This window comes from Camelus dromedarius, chromosome 1 (genome assembly GCF_036321535.1).
Source record: "Camelus dromedarius isolate mCamDro1 chromosome 1, mCamDro1.pat, whole genome shotgun sequence".
Lineage (NCBI taxonomy): Eukaryota > Metazoa > Chordata > Mammalia > Artiodactyla > Camelidae > Camelus > Camelus dromedarius.
The window spans coordinates 38,880,785-38,898,163 of record NC_087436.1 but is presented as its reverse complement, the minus strand read 5'-3'; positions in this window follow the sequence as shown (position 1 = coordinate 38,898,163).

The following is a 17,379-nucleotide window of genomic DNA, read 5'->3' as shown; positions in this document are numbered from 1 at the left end:
CTGTGACTGCCTTGAGGTGCATTGCAAACAACCCTCATCATTGTTCCCCCATTTTTCTTTCCAGTGATATAATCCTCAAAAATTCTCTCAGTTTCCATCATCTTTTATATCTATGTTGAAATTTAGGCTCTGTGTTCTAACAGCTCACTTTGAAATGTGTTTTGTTTTGTATATTGTTGCATTAGTCAAATTATAGTTGCATCAGTTTAAATTATAGTTACCCATCTACCCATCCACCCACTCATCAATCCAATCATTCATTTATTGGGGTTGTGAATGAAGGAGAAAAAAGACAATCCTCAAATGCTAATGATTAATTCATTTTAAGAGATGGTTGTGAATGACTGTTAAATGAAAATATTTGCAGTTACAAAGGGAATACTAAATTGGTATGCCTCACTAAGTAGGCCCTGAGCACTAATGGGTATGTAAAATTGAAGGAAGCCGCATTCTACTTTCCTGTTAGAAATGTCCCATAGAAAGTTGTCATGTGACCAACTCCTCTGTTCTGCTTACATCCCCTCCTGTGTAGAGTCGGCTCTTGTGACCTGTTCTGAAACAGCTCATTCCACAGTTTCTGATCAGTTTGTCAGTGTAAACAGAGACCTTCAGAAGTAGAATGGTGAGCCTGCTCTTGTTCAGAGAAAAATTAAGGGCCCTTCAAGCTAGTGGATTGTTAGCTCCTTTGTAGTGTTTGTATTACCCTTTGGCTGCCTTGGAGGTAGCTGTTAACAAAGGATTAAGTCAAACCTTATATCAAGGAATACAAATATGCATGTCATTGTAGGCATTGAGTATTTTTTTGTTGTTGAAATTTATCTTAAAATTTTTTTTTTAAAGCTGATTTATTAAAGGGGTAATTTAGTCAGTAAATATTTGTTGTCTGTGTAGCTTACTTTATACAGAGCAGTTGGCTCCAGTGATTTTGAGTGGTCAAAGATAATTCTCTAAAATCAGTTCAGGCACCTTCAGCCTATTTGTGTAACCAGGTACAAATTAGTGAGTTTCCTTCTTGAGTCCAACTGCAAGGTGTTGTTCTGTAAATTGTTCAGTTGTCAGCTCTAGTTGCCTTGGTCAGTTGAATGACCCTGTTCCATAAGCACAGCCTATAATACATTTGGCCTAATAAACTAAATAAACTAAACTGTAACATGCCGGCCACAGAAAGATGCATTTTATAGAACCATTCCTGCTTGGAAGAGAATAATTGAGGTTTGAATTAATTATAATCTAAAAAGTTGTCTTAGCCCAAGGCATATGACCTCTAAGACCCCAAAAGCCAAAATCTTACTGTGTAAAAATGATCTATATAATTAAAAAGACACATAAGTTAAATTGAATTTTACACTATGATGTTTTCCTAAAATATACTGTCTAAAGAGTTCTTGCAAATCAGTTCCTGCTGGTAAATAATTGACCATATTTAAATCTAATTACAATAGCCCTCCTGCAGTGAAAGGCTGACTTGTTCAAAAAATGATTTGGGGCCCAATGACACCAGGGAATCTATGGCCTCATTGCTGGAAGTGAGCAGAAAGTCAGTGAAAATGAACACATATTATGAAGTCCACATTTCTAACAAATATTTCATAAAGAATAAAATGGGAATTCAAGAAACATTAATATTTTTATTAACATTTACTTAATATTTTATTAACATTAGCATTGATATGAAAAAGTACATTTTGCATATATATTGGAAAGAATAACCAAATAAATCCCATTTTAGTCCCTTCTAGTTTAAAAAGTAGAGTAGTGTGGTAGCAGACCTATCCCACTGGTGCTCACTGTTCCTGAGAAGCCCTGATGGCATCCGCTGTAAGGACCTGAGGTGCTTTGCTTTTAGGCTTTCCTCTAAAGAAACACGCCTAGTCCCTGCGGGCAGGACATGCTGGAAGTGCCAGGGAATCCAAGCCACCAGGAGCAGCCCACAACTAGTAATAGACAGGAGCTGGTAGATAAATATCTAAGCTGCCTCGACCTTCAGGTAGGATGACTTTAAGATATGTTCTGGGCAATCTCCAAGAGGTCCCAGTGAAACAGCCTCGGTTGCTCATGGGAGTGATCTGCTTGTTAACTCACCCTTGTGTGGACTTCCTGCCTTTCCCTCCCTGTCTTACTCCCCTACTCCTTTACCAGTGTTTCCTGGGATAATCTCCCAAATAAGCTACAGCTGACCCTTAACGACACAGGATTAGGGGAGCAGACCTGCTGTGCAGTCAGTTCACTTATAACTTATATTGATTCTCCGTATTCATGGTTCCTCCATATCCACCGTGCCTCCATATCCCTGGATGGATATGGACATCCACGGATTCAGCCAACCTATGTGGAAAGACTTAAAGAAAATGACATGGCACTTTCCCCAACAAGTGGCCCACCTAGATCACCCTACAGGGAAGTTCACAGTTGACAAGCTCACCAGGCATTTAGTCATAGGCCTTTAAAAATGAGCATTTAGTCAAGGAGACATTTGAAAAAAGTTCTCTAATATGAAAGGTAGAGAGCAAAACAAATAGATGAAATGATTTTAGATTTATTTGGGAGGTAGAAAGCCTCAAAAATAAAAATAGGAATATACCTATAATGAATATCCTCGAAAGTATAAGAGAATATCTCTATCTCTGGAACAAAAACAGGATGCCATGAAAAATTGAACAGAGAACCAAAAAACAGCTCTTGGAAATTAAAAAGTTTGATGGAAGAAATGGAATAATTAATAAAAGAGGTGATAAAGAAACATTCCAGAAAATATATGAAAGAGACAAAGAATAATATGTTGCTGGAGGACAAACTGTGCATATAAAACTTGGATTGAAAAGAAACTTTAAAATTGATTTTTAAATAAGGGGAAATAAAATACAAAATACATTTTCAAAGTGACCTATCAATTTACCTTTCCTAAAACAGTGTACATGACAGTTTCCTTAGACCATATCCTCATTAATAAATATTTTCCTGTCGAATTTTGGTAACACTGATTGTGAATGTGTCTGAGGCTGGTATCTTCTTCATGAGAAAAGTTTTAAAATAACAATTTAACTTCTAAAATTATAATAATTTATAGTATACACAATATATGTAATGTAATAATATAGTATATATAACATGTAATATATCTAATAAATGCATAATATATAATAACAGTATAATTTCTTTATAATAATACTTCACATATTTTGTAAGTTTTTAGAGTCAGTTTTGATAATTTTTTTTCTAGGATGTTTTCTTTTTGTCTATCAAACTTTTTCACTAGTATATTTAATCTGCTTGTATTGGTTTTAGTCTTCTCTTCATTTTGTAATGTTGTAGGTCACACCAAAATATATACACACATGTGTATATATATATGCATATGTAGATGTAGCTCTTTACTACAGAAGTAATGCATGTTTATTGTTAAAAAATAAAAAAAATGCAGATAAGCAAAAGGGAGACAGTAAACTTCAGTAAGTCCCCCATTTAGGGGTTACATCTATTCACATCTATTTTAGGTTGGTACCCTGAAAAACAGACTTGAAGAGAGAGAATTAAATGAATGGAGTTTCATGGGGAGTGCTCTTGGGGAAACACCTGTGAATGAAGGCAGTAGGACTGGGCAGGGGAGAACTCGATCTGCTGTGCAGTAGCAGCGAAGTTCTTGGCCAGTCCTCTGAGGAGGTCTGGAACTGGAATAGCCCTTCAGAGTTGTCCTTACTTAGAAAAGGGGGCCGGATGTTTGTCCCCCCTCACTGGCCAATTGATAGGATGCCGCCTGCCCCTGGGAGAGTGTATAACCTTGAGCCAGGCAGCTCCCTTAGGCCCAGGACAGTTTCAGGGGAGGGACCCAGCTCTGGGCTGGCACTGTCAGCAGTGAACAGTCCTGACAGCTTGGAGAATGAGTGCCTTTGTGCCTTGGTTCTGCATGTAAGTAGGGTTGGGGTGGTGGGAGATGACTCTTGTCAGTACACCACAGTATCTAATAAAATCTACCTCTTGCACTGCTTGGATCAACTTGCTTAATATGCCAAGTTCACCTCATCTGGGAACAGCTCCTCCAGGATCGTGACTGGTCTCTTTTTCTGGGAAAAAGTGGAAAGTTAGTAGGATGAATTATTAGTCCTATGGTGGTTGCTGTCTTTGGGGTCACAACTGATGCTTATAATCTCTCTCCTCTATTACCCATTCTAGATTCACCTTGCCCTTAGGGGCTTTCCTTGAGGAGCCCTGGGACCCAGCCCATCATGCCCTTCTCTTGCTGTGGCTTCTGCACTTACCCATTTTCTTTCAAAATTTGGCAGAGAAATACTAAAAGATGCTCCAGTGGACCATCTGGGTACCAAACATATTTCTTCCTGCTCCCATTGTGTAAGAGCAACCCAGCCTTCTGCTATTCTGCGTCAGTTCCTCCTGTCAGGATGGTGACTTCTTTCCTTGTCATTGGTCTCTTGGGAAATAGAATTTCTAACTTGCTGTGGCCAGAGTTGAAAGATTGGGAAGTGATAACAACGTGGCAACTTCTACTGTTACTCAGTTCTTATGACTTAGGCAATCACAAATGAATGATTAACTGGCTGAAATATCATTGATGATTGACTGTGTTGTATATCAAGCTTGTTCAGGGCAAGTAAGAGAGCACTTAGAGGATCCTGCTGAAATAAGCAGATTGCAGTAAATGCTGTTGGGTTACCTTTGCAATAAAAAGCTCACCTCAGGCATTTTTCCCCCTCATGTAAGAAGATAACAACAACAACAAAACTGATGGATTTCTGTTTAACTGGGATGTATGGGAGTAGTATGGAGGAAGGAGGCTTGGATGGAGAAAGAGGGGTAGGCAGCATACATAATGATCATCCCTGAGAAAAACGTCCAACTCAGCTGCCCTTGATCTCCACCCGCTTCTGCGGTGGTAGACGCGCACAATGGTTCTCCTCTCTGGACAGTGTAATTAGGATGTATGTTTCCAGGCCAAGAAAGACAGCACAGGTGAGATCTGCACTGTAATCACCGTTGACCTCTGGGTGGCAGCTCGCACAGGAAGGCCTGCTGTGGCCTCTCAGAGACGGTGACTAGCCCACTGGGTCCCTTCTCCTGTGACAGCACAGTAGTAAGGAGAGCAGGGACTTTGAAGCCAAACCTGTGTTCAGATTCTAGCTATGCCACCTGTAAGCCACCTGACTTTGAGTAAGTAACCTTTCTCTGCCTTGTTTTCTTGTCTAAAAAATGGGGATGAAATTTTCTACTTAATGAGATTGTTGTAAGAATAAAATGAGTTAATGTGTGGAAAGGGCGTGGCACGTAGTTGCTGCTCCATAAACACTGACCGCCATCCTTCCACTCTGCTAGAAGGCCTTTCTGTAATGCCAACAATTGTCCTCTGGTAATTCTGTAGAAAAGGCGTTTTTAGCATGAAATCACCTGCCAGAAGTGCCCCAGGACACAGGCCTCAAAGCCCTTGGGGGCATCTAAGGTGCAGGGCACAGGCCAGAAAGATTTCACTGTGCCTGTGGCAGGGTGGTTGTGAGGGCCTCTCCCTTGCCAGGGAGAGTGGAGCTCTCTTTCCCTGCGGAGCTGGAACAGCCCCGTCCTAAGCTGGACTTTACCCAGGTTTAGAGAAGGCTCCAAACTAGAGTAGCAGGGAAGGCCTAGGGCCTAGGGCTGAGCAGGGGCCTGTCCCTTCCCTAGATTTTGGTTTCTGATGAAAGCACCACTAGCTTCACCTCCTTTCCTAAATCACCTATGAAATGCTGCTCTCTCTCTAGACGTGGAGCAGACTGCAGGCTCAGGGGTGCTTTTTGCCAGAGTCTTCCGCCTGGGCCTTTTCCAAAGCTGGACTGACCCCTTGGTTCTGATAGTGCACAGTGACGGTCAGACCTCTGGCGCAGCAGCTGTCAGGAATCTTTGCCCTTCCAAACTGCTCCTGGATGTTGATCCGAGCCATCGGGACATATTTAGATGATAAATCAGGATGGGCACCTTTGCCCTCTACTCCCAGATCTAGAAACAACATGGAGAATGACCAGTAAGCAGTATCTGTAACATATAAAATGTCAGCTCTCTTTGCCCCTCTCAGCCTGTGACATGCCACATCCAATTTGTCTTTATTCCAACTGTGAGAGGACTTAACCTCATTATTCTGGCCTCTTGCAATTTACGTGTTCTCCAAGGATATGATCTATGAGGAGGAGGAGGACTGATAAGGGAGCTAATCTTTCAAAGTCCTGCTTGAGCAATTATAGATAATACAGAAGAAGAGGAAACTCTGGAAACCATCATGATGATCCTACTTCTGCCCTGTTGAAACTCAATCTGAAACCCCCCATGTTTTGACTTCTCTCTTCCCTGTATAGATGGAACGTGTTATGCTTTTGTTGAGATGAAAAATCTAAATAATTAGAGAACAGAATTTTCAGTGAGTTCACTGGTCAGATTTCTAGGGATCTCTCTAATAAAAATATTACTGTAATCATTGAATCATTAGTTAAATGGCTTTGTGTGGCTATGTCTTATTTCTTTTTAATATTGGAATTGTAAGCAGTTAGAAGAAAAGAGCAATGACTTAGATCAGTGGTTCTCAAACTTTAGGGTACATCAGAAAAATGGAGGGCTAATAAAACATTCAGACCCTCAGTAGATCAGGCATGCAGCCCAAGAATTGCATTTTCATCTGCTGATGCTGATGCTGCTGATCCAGGAACCACACTTTGAAAATTACTGATTTATACAATAAAAGCCTGAACATTTGGAATCTTAGAGAATGGAATTATTTTGCAATGAGAAGTATACCAGATTTGATGTGCGAAGACTTGGGTTTAAGTGACAACTCTGCAGATTACAAGAGGGGAAACGAGTCTCTGAGACTCAGTTTTATCATCTGAAAATCAGGAATGAAAATAGTGCCTGCATGGCAGCATTGCTGTAAAGATGAGATAAGGTCATGTATGTGAAAGAGCTTGGTAAATGGCAAAACACAATCCAAGTTTAATTTATCCTAGATGTACTTTCCATTGTACATTTACTTACCACATCTTCTTTATCCATTCATCTGTTGATGGACACTTAGGTTGCTTCCATAGCTTGGCTGTTGTAAATAATAATGCTATGAACATTGGGGTACATGCATCTTTTCAAATTGGTATTTTTGTTTTTTTCTAGTTACATATCAAGGAGTGGAATTGCTGAATCATATGGTACTATTTTGGGTTTTTAGAGAAACCTCCACACTGTTTTCCACGGTGGCTGCACCAATTTACATTCCCACCAATGGTGTACAAGTGCTTCCTCTTCTCCATATTGTCATGAACATTTCTTATTTGTGTTCTTCTTGATGGCCCTTCTGACAGGTGTGAAGTGATATCTCATCTTGGTTTTAATTTACATTTCCGTGATAATTAGCAATGTTGAATGTCTTTTCATGTCCCTTTTGGCTATCTGCATTTCCTCTTTGGAAAAAAGTCTATTCAGGTCTTTTGCTCATTTTTTAATTGGGTTGTTTGTTTTTTTGATGTTGAGTTTTATAAACTATTTACATATATATTAAATATTAATCCATTATCAGTCATATCATTTGCACATATTTTCTCCCTTTCAGTAGGTTATCTTTTCTTTGTGTTGATGGTTTCCTTTAACTGTGCAAAAGCTTTTAAGTTTAATTAGTTCCCATTTGTTTATTTTTGCTTTTATTTCCTTTGCTTTAGGAGATGGATCCAAAAAATATCTCTGCAATTTGTCAGAGAGTGTTCTGCCTATGTTTTCATCTAGAAGTTTTATAGTGTCCAGTATTAAATATTTAGGTCTTTAATCCATTTTGAATTTACTTTTGTATATGGTGTTAGAGAATGTTCTAATTTCATTTTTTTTTTACATGTAGCTGTCCAATTTTCCCAGCAATTTTATATTCTTGCCTCCTTTGTTATAGATTGATTGACCATAAGTGCATGGATTTATTTCTACACTCTCTATCCTGTTCTATTAATCTGTGTCTGTTTTTGTCCCAATCCCATAGTGTTTTTTCCATTAACCTTTTTTAATGCAACCACTTCTTTTGCCTGATTGCATTTTATATACCCTACTAAGTGTTTTGTCTTTTAATTTTATTTTTTATTGAAGTGTTGTTTATGTACAATATTAGTTTCAGGTATACAGTAAAATGATTCAGTTACATATATACATATGTATATATTTTTTCTTTTCAGATTCTTTTCCATTATATGTTTTTACAAGAAGTTGAGTATAGTTCCCTGTGCTATAGGTCCTTGTTGTTTATTTTATATATAATAATATGTTAGTCCTAAGTTCCTAATTTATCCCTCCCCTGCACTTCCCCTTTGATAACCATCATTTGTTTTCCAAGTCTGTGAGTCTGTTTTTAGTTTGTAAATAGACTTTGTATCTTTTTTTAAGATTCCACATATAAGTGATATCATATGATATTTGTCTTTCTCTGACTAACTTACTTAATATGATAATCTCTAGGTCCATCCATGTTGCTGCAAATGACATTGTTTCTTTTTTATGGCTGAGTAATATTCCATTGTGTGTATGTATGTATGTGTGTACATATATGTGTACACATGTGTATATATATGTATATGTACACATATATATACATTTTGAGTTTACTTTTATATATAGTATTAGAGAATGCTCCAATTTCATTCTTTTACACGTAGCTGTCCAATTTTCCCAGAATGACTTACTGAAGAGACTGTCTTTTCTCCATTTTATATTCTTGCCTCCTTTGTCATAGATTAATTGACCATAAGTGTGTGGGTTTATTTCTGGACTTTCTATCTTGTTCCATTCATCTGTATGTCTGTTTTTGTGCTAGTATCATACTGTTTTGATTACTGTAGCTTTGTAGTATAGTCTGAAGTCAGGGAACTTGATTCCTCTAGCTCTGTTCTTCTTAAGATTGCTTTGGCTATTCAGGGTCCTTTGTGAATCCATACAAATTTAAAAATTATTTTAGTTCTGTGAAAAATACCATTGGTATTTTGACCCTGTATATTGCCTTGGGTACTGTGGGCATTTTAACAATATTGATTCTCCTAATCCAAGAAAATGGTATATCATTCCATCTGTTTGTGTCATCTTCTATTTCTTCATCAGTGTCTTACTGTTTTCTAAGTACAGTTCTTTTGTCTCCTTAGGTAGGTTTATTCCTAGGTATTTTATTCTAGGATAAATGGATTGATATGATAAATGGATTGTTTCCTTAATTTCTTTCTCTGATAGTTTGTTGTCAGTGTATAGAAATGCAACAAACTTCTATTAATTTTGTATCCTGCAACTTTATTAAATTCATTGTTGAGCTCTAGAGGTCTTCCGGTGGCATCTTTAAGATTTTCTGTGTATAGTATCATGTCATCTGCAGCCAGTGACAGTTTTACTTCTTCCTTGCCCATTTCGATTCATTTTATTTCTTTTTCTTTTCTGATTGCTGTGGCTAGGACTTCCAAAGCTATATTGAATAAAAGTGGTGAGAATAGGCATCCTTGTCTTGTTCCTGATCTTGGAGGAAATGCTTTCAGCCTCTCACCATTGAGTATAATGTTAGCAATGGGTTTGCCATATATGGCCTTTATTATGTTGAGATCTGTTCCCTCTTTGTCCACTTTCTGGAGAGTTTTTTTTTTTATATATCATAAAAGGATGTTGAATTTTATCAAAAGCTTTTTCTGCATCTTTTGAGATGATCATATGATTTTTATTCTTCAATTTGTTAATGTGGTTTTTCACATTGATTGATTTGCAGATATTGAAAAATATGTGCATCCCTGGGATTAATCCCACTTGATCATGGTATGTAATTCTTTTAATGTACTGTTAGATTTGGTTTGCTAATAAATTGTTGAGGATTTTTGCATCTGTGTTTATCAGTGATATTGGCCTGTAATTTTATTTTTTTGTGATATCTCCGGTTTTGGTATCAGGGTGATGCTGGCCTCATAGAATGAGTTCAGAAGTTTCTTTATCTGCAGTTTTTTAGAATGGTTTGAGAAGGATAGGTGTTAAGTCTTCTCTGGATGTTTGGTGGAATTCATCAGTGAAGCCATCTGATACTGGACTCTTATTTGTTGGAATTTTTAAATTACTGATTCAATTTCATTACTGGTAATTGGTCTGTTCAAATTTTCTATTTCTTCCTGATTCAGTGTTGGGATAGTGTACCTTTCTGACATACATTTCTTCTATGTTGTCCACTTTATTAGCATATAGTTGTTCACAGCAGTCTCTTATGATCCTTTGTATTTCTGTGATGTCAATTGTAACTGTTTTATCATTTTTGATTTTGGGTCTTCTCTCTTTTTTTCTTGAGTCTGGCTAAAGGTTTATCAATTTTGTTTATCTTTTCAAAGAACAAAGACTGGAAGGTAGTCTCTTGAAAGCAGCACATATATGACTCTTGTTTTTGTATCCATTTGGCCACTCTGTCTTTCGGTTGAATCATTTGATCCATTTACATTTAAAGTAATTATTGAGATGTATGTTATTATTGTCATTTTGTTAATTGTTTTGTATTTGTTTTTGTAGGTCTTTTTTTCTTTTCTTTTTTTCCCTCTTCTCTTGTGATTTGATCACCAGCATTAGTGTTATGTTTGGATTCCTTTTTCTTTTTTGTGTGTATATCTATTGTAGATTTTTGGTTTGTGGTTACCATGAAGTTTTTGTATAGCAGTCTATACATATACATGATTTTTTAAGTTGCTGGTCTCTTAATTTCAAAGGCATTTAAAAAACCCTTCACTTGTACTCTCCTCTTCTCACTATTACTGTCTTTGATACCATATTTTACGTGTAATTGTTTTGTGTAGCCCTTAACTGCTTCCTGTGGATATAGATGATTTCACTACTTTTGTCTTTTAACCTCCCTGCTAGCTTTGTGTGTGGATAGTTTTCTACCTTTACTGTATGTTTGCCTTTACCAGTGAGCATTTTCATTTCGTAATTTTCTTGTTTCTAGTTGTGGCCTTTTTCTTTTTGAAAAACCTAGGGAAGTTTCTTTAACATTAATTGTATAGCTGTTTTGGCAGTTCTGAACTCTTTCAGCTTTTGCTTGTCCATAATGCTTTTGATTTCTCCATCAGGTCTGAAGGAGAGCCTCGCTGGGCAGAGAATTCTTGGTTGTAGGTTTTCCCCTTTCATCACTTTAAATATATCATGCCACTCCCTTCTGGCTTGCAGAGTGTCTGCTGAAAAATCAACTGATAGCTTTATAGGAATTCCCTTGTATGTTATTTACTGATTTTTCCTTGCTGCTTTTAATATACTCTCTGTATCTTTAATTTTTATGATTTAAATTACAATGTGTCTTGGTGTGTTCCTCTTTGGATTAATCCTGTGTGGGATTCTGCACTTTCTGGACTTCGGTAACTGTTTCTTTTCCCAAGTCAGGGAAGTTTCTAGCTATTGTGTCTTCACATATGTTCTCATATGTTCACATATATTTCTCTCTCTTCTCCTTCTGGGATCCCTATAATGTGGAATTATTATGCTTGATGTTGTCCCAGAGGTCTCTTAAACTGTCCTCATTTCTTTTCATTCTGTTTTCTTTTTTCTGTTCAGAGGCAGTGATTTCCACTACTCTGTCTTCCAGCTCACTGATCCATTCCTCTGTATCATTTAGTCTACTGTTGATTCCTCCTAGTGTATTTTTCATTTCAGTTATTGTATTCTTCATCTTTGTTTGGTTGTTCTTTACATATTCTGTTTGTTAAAAACTTCTTGCTCTGTGCATCCATTCTTCTCCTGAATTCTTTGATCATCTTTGGGATCATTACTCTCAACTCTTTCTCAGGTAGATTGCCTATCTCCACTTCACTTACTTCTTCAGAGGTTTTATCTTGTTCCTTCATCTGGAACATGTTCCATTGCCACCTCATTTTTTCTAAGTTTCTGCTTGTTTTTTATACAGGTAGTAGGTTAATTATGTTTCTTGACCTTGGAGAAGTGGAGAAGTGGCTTTCTGTAGGAGATGTCCTCTGTGTCCCGGCAGTGCACTCTCCTGTCGTCACCCAAGCTCTGTGCTCTAGAGGTTCCCCCTAAGAGGGCTGCATGGGTCCTTCTGTTGTGGCAGACTGTGTGGTTGGTCTGGTAGGCTTGGTAAGCCCCTAGCCCGGTTTGTTGTCAGGCCCTGCCTTGTGCGGATGCGCTAACTGCTAGTTAGCGGGGTCTGGTCACAAGGTGGCTGCTGCAGAACCCTAGAGGCCTCAGGGTTAGTGCTGGCTCACTGGTGGGCCCAGTTAGACTCCAGAAGACTCTGGAGCTTTTGCCTGCTCACTGGTGGGGTTAGTGCTGGGTCCCGGAAACTGGCTACAGGGTCCAGGGATCCCAGAACTGGTGTCAGATGGCTAGTGGTGGAGGGTGGCTCCTGACACAGTTGGGTATGGGGTCCGTGATGTCCTGAAGCTTGCGTTGGCCTGCTAGAGGGCAGAGCCAGGGCCCAGCTGGTCCCAGGGTGCTGTCTGGCCTTCTGTGGGCGGATTGGGTCTGCAGGCTGCAGCATTGTGGTTTTCTTACATCTGGTGTCTGTTGCCTGGTGGGGGAGGCTGGTCTGGAGGCTACTGCAGGCTCCCTTGAGGGCAGGGCCAGTACCTCCACACTGGTGGGTGGAGCTGGGTCCTGGCCCTCTGGTGAGACATATCTAGAGGTGACTGTGGTCTCAGGAAGTCTTTTGGCAGCCTGTCTGGTGATGTGCGGGCCTATGTCCCCATCCAGTTAGTTGTTTGGCTTGAGGCCTCCCAGCGCTGGGCCTGCAGGCTGTTGGGTGAGGCCAGGTCTTGGCACTCACAAGCTAGAGGAAGGATCCCAAGATGGTAGCCACCACAGGAGCGCCCACACGGTAGCATGAGTTCCTAAATATGGCTGCCGCCAGTATCTGTGTCTCCAGGATGAGCTGCAGCTGCCTTCTGCCTCTCTGGGATGCTCTCTGAGGCCAGCAGGTATGTCTGGTCCAGGCTGTCATCAAGTTACTGCGTGTGCCCTGGGTCCTGGTGCGTGTGTGATTTTGTACGCACCTTTTAAGAGTGAAGTCTCTGTTTATCCCAGTCCTGTGGGGCTCCTGAAATTAAGCCCTGCTGGCCTTCAAAGCCAAATGCCCTAGGTGCTCATCTTCTCGCTGCAGAATCCCCAGACTGGGGATCCTGATGTGGGGCTCAGAAGTCTCACTCCTGTGGGAGAACCTCTGCATACTCTCCAGTTCATAGGTCGCCCACCCCAAGGTATGACACTTGATGGTAATGCTGTAGATAGTTATGATTTTGGTGAGCTTGTGAGAGGAGGTGAGCTCAGGGTCTTTCTGTTCTTCCATTTTGGCTGATCCTCTTCCAACTCAAAACTGCTCTAAAAACTAGCCTATTAACACACACACACACACACACACACACACACAGACAAATGTATCACATAATTCATGAGCCCATGTGAGAGTTGCTGTGTTAGAGGGAATACTGGCCCCCAAAGATGTTCGTATCCTCGTCCCTGGAACCTGTGAATATGTTACTTTTATGGCTAAAGGAGCTTTGCACATCTGATTGTTAAGCATTTTGGGATAGGAAGATCATCCTGGATTATCTGTGTGGGCCAAATGCAATCACAAGAGTCCTTTTAGGAGGGAGAGAGTGTTAGAGAAGGAAATGTGAGGATGGAAGCAGAAGGGTGTTGTGTGTGTGTGTGTGTGTGTGTGTGTGACTGTGAGAGGGAGAGTGCTCTGCACATGCTCTGCTGTTGGCTTTGAAGATGGAAGACGAGGCCACAATCTAAGCAGCACAGGCAGCCTCTGAAAGCTCAGAAAGGCTGGGGAATGGCCTCTGGAAGGACTGCAGCCTTGCTGACACATTTTTGACTTTTGATCTCCTGAACCGTAAGATAATACATTTGTGTTAAGTCAGTATATTTGTGGTAATTTGCTACAGCAGCATTAGGAAACTAATAACAATTGTTTTTTCAATGAAAATTTAGACAATTGAGTAGAGGAGAGATATTTTCATATTTCATTGTCCATGTGAAAATCAATTCATATTGGTAGTGTTAAAGTTCAGGGACCACTTGCTTGTGTTTTTTACTGTCAGATGTGTTTTTTACTGTCAGATGTGTTCTTCATCTCTATTTTTGTTGCTCCCACTGAGAGCAAAAACAGTCACTCTGTTATAGACTTCAGAACCTGTTTGTATGAAAATAATCCGATCTTCTGGCCTCTGTAGTTCCCTAATACCATTTACTCATGTTCGTTACATGATTACACATGATGCTGCCTCCTCCGTTGTGCTGCCTGTGAATACGTGCTCCCAGTGACTCAGAGTCCGCTAGTGTGCTTCACTGATGATGATCACAAATGCAGGTCTTAAACAGAATAGACAGAAAAAAAAATGAACAATAATTTCTGGTCATGTGGAATTTACTTTTCAAAATTTTGTAATACAAAACAGAACAACGTATCTTCCAACCATGCTTCTCTTGAATTCTTTAGTGAATTCATGGCATTCCTAAAATGGGACCTCTTATGAGATGAGTGAATATTGACTTTACTCCTGCCTTCTGTGCATCCACCAGCGGGAAGGAGAGGGGCGGAAGATGTTCTTATTTGTACGTTCTGTCTCTCGAACAGCACAGCTTACAACAGACCCAGGAAAGCACCAGTTTACTTCATTGATCAGAACCAAGAGAGGACATTGGAAAAAGCCTATTGGTATTGCAGGGCAAGCCTAGAAAGCCCTAGGGAGGTAGGCAGAGCACTCCAGGAACACTGTGTGATGCTGGCTGGTGTGGAGCTTTGTGGAGGTGGGTGGGCCCCTGAATAAGTCCTGCTTGGAAAACATGCTCTGTCAGATGGGTTACCAACACTCCCTGCCTCAGCCCCCAGCCCTCAGCAGGGACAGCCCACATACCCAACACCCTGACCCAGGATTTCCAGCTTGCACTCAATCAGGGTAGGAAGATAAGGAAAATAAGCAAATCCCCAGCGTTTACTGCTTTTTATTAGATTAACTGCACCCATTTAAGGACTGTGGACTGATGGCTGTCACCCTCCAGTCAGGTATCTGACTGGGTTGAGTCAAGGGTGGAACAAGAGGCCAAGAGTATCATTTTAGGGGTGTTCCTTCATTTGGAAACACAAGAGTAAGGAGTCAATGATTCTTCCCAGCAGCTTCTATCAAAGAGTTCTGTTGATAGAGATCTCCGGGATCGGATCCTACGGTCCTGTGGCACTGACTTCGTGCCCTGTGAATTATTGTCTTCTGTGGACTGCAGTTATGAATTATGAATTTGTCTTTAGTGGTGTGGATTAGTAATTTCTATGGAAATTTTATGGGCCTATTTGAGGTTGTGCTCTTCCAAAGACATTTTGCCTTTGCTTTTGCCAGGTGTCTGGGGATGTTACCTTCCTGAGACTTCTTTTGGTGCTTACTATTCAACTTGTGTGGTCTTGCATCATATTCAGACCCCAAATCTGTGTTAATATGAGGATAGACTCAATGTTGTGGGTTTTTTTTTAACCAGAGCCCAGATTGACTGGCATGCTTCTTTAGTTCTGTGTCGCTGAATGGATTTCCCTCCCTTTCCACATGTTGAGAGCATAGCTGTTCAGAGTTTTCAGCCTTACTTGGAGGGCTATTCCCCAAATGCTTCCCTGGATCTCATGACCATGTTTCCTTCTTGATATAGATCTGTAAATATTCCCGAGTCTGATACAGCATCAGCTCACATGCTTACTGACTGGGTTTTTAATTAGCTTTGTTTTGGCCTCTGGGATTTCTCTTATTTTAAGAGCTCAAATATACATTTAAAGGATGTTTGCTGGAGCATAATCTATAAAAATATTGAATCATCATGTTGTACACCTGAAACTAACATAATATTGTAAATTAACTATACTTCAATGAAAAAAAGGACTTTTTTATTTTATACAACACTTACAAGTATTTAAATACAATATTTATACGTTATAAATATATTTTTAATCATCATCATTTAAAAGTATAAAATTTACAAGTATTTAAATAAGAAGTGGGAAGGCTTTCAAGTTCTCAAGTTTGCTACTTCTAGGTCTTCACACGTTTCTTCTGCCTAGAATACTCTTCTTCCTTTTCATCTAAACCAGGTGTCACATCCTTAAGGAGCCTCTGTGAGCCTCCACTCCCACCATCAGTGCACAAAGGTTGTCTATTTGCCCTTATGTGTAGCCTCTGCCAGACTAGATGCTTTGTGAGACCATGCCTGTTAGTTTAGCCCAGCCTGACACTTAGGAGACAATCACGCATTTATGAATGAATGAATAAATACCTTCTGTTGACTTTTGTTTTTATTTTTAAATGTAAATCTTGTCTTCTCCACAAGATTATTGGCCTCTAGCCTTTATGAATTTTCCTTGGCTCCCAGCAATACAGTAAAACTCCCACTGGGAGTAACTCCACCAGTGGTTATCAAATTTATTAATGAAAGCCTGGTAACAAATTTATATACAATAGAAAACAAGTATCTTTTTCCCAATTGTTTTATTCAGTTTTTTTTCCATCTTAAAATTCAGCTCTTGTCCAACTGAAAATTTCTAAAATGCTGTATTGATTTTTCTATTGCCCTTTACTGAAATTTTTTTCCTTTCTTAAAAAAAATTCAATTTTATGTCAAGTGAGAGAGGATGGAAATCTATTCTTTCACTCAGTATTTCTTGAATACCTTCAAAGCACAAGACAGAAGGCAGAGGTGCTGGTGGGAGGGCTGTGTGATTCAGGTTGGTGTTCTTAGCGCAGGGAAGAATCAAGTATGTTTGAAGGCCTAGGGATTGGAGACAACATAGAAAAAGAGAAGCGGACGTTACAGGAAACAGAGGAAATAACAATAGGACACAGTCCTGCCTTCATACACTCCCCAAAGAAGTGCACTACTTACTTTCACAGACTCAGCAAAGCACCCTTAGTATCTGCTTCTATTGGCTTTCCTGGAGAGTGAGAGCAACTGTAGCTGAGGCGGTTGTTGACCATGTTTTATGCTTTTCCTCCTTGGTCTGGGTACATCAGCCAGATAGAGAACTCTTGACTTTCAGAGAGCTGGTTGGTGAACGGGAAAGCTTGTGTCTTATGATGGATATGATGGATTGGTGTTGTATAAAGTCTAAAAATCAGCCCTGTTGGGTAAGGGATACAGTGATAGGAAGTGAAATGTGGCTCTAAAGTGATTGACTTAGGGGATCTTAAAGTTGGAAGCTATTCTGATAGTTCATGTTCCATCTTCTCTCCCCCCCTTAGCCATACAAACTTGTGTCTTAAATTCCAGTTAGAAAGAGGAATTCTAAAACATGCTATTGGGATTGCCATCCGATGATTGAATCATCTTTTTTCCTGTATATTTCACACACACACAAAACGCATGCTCATATACTTAAAATGAGGCAAGCCAAAG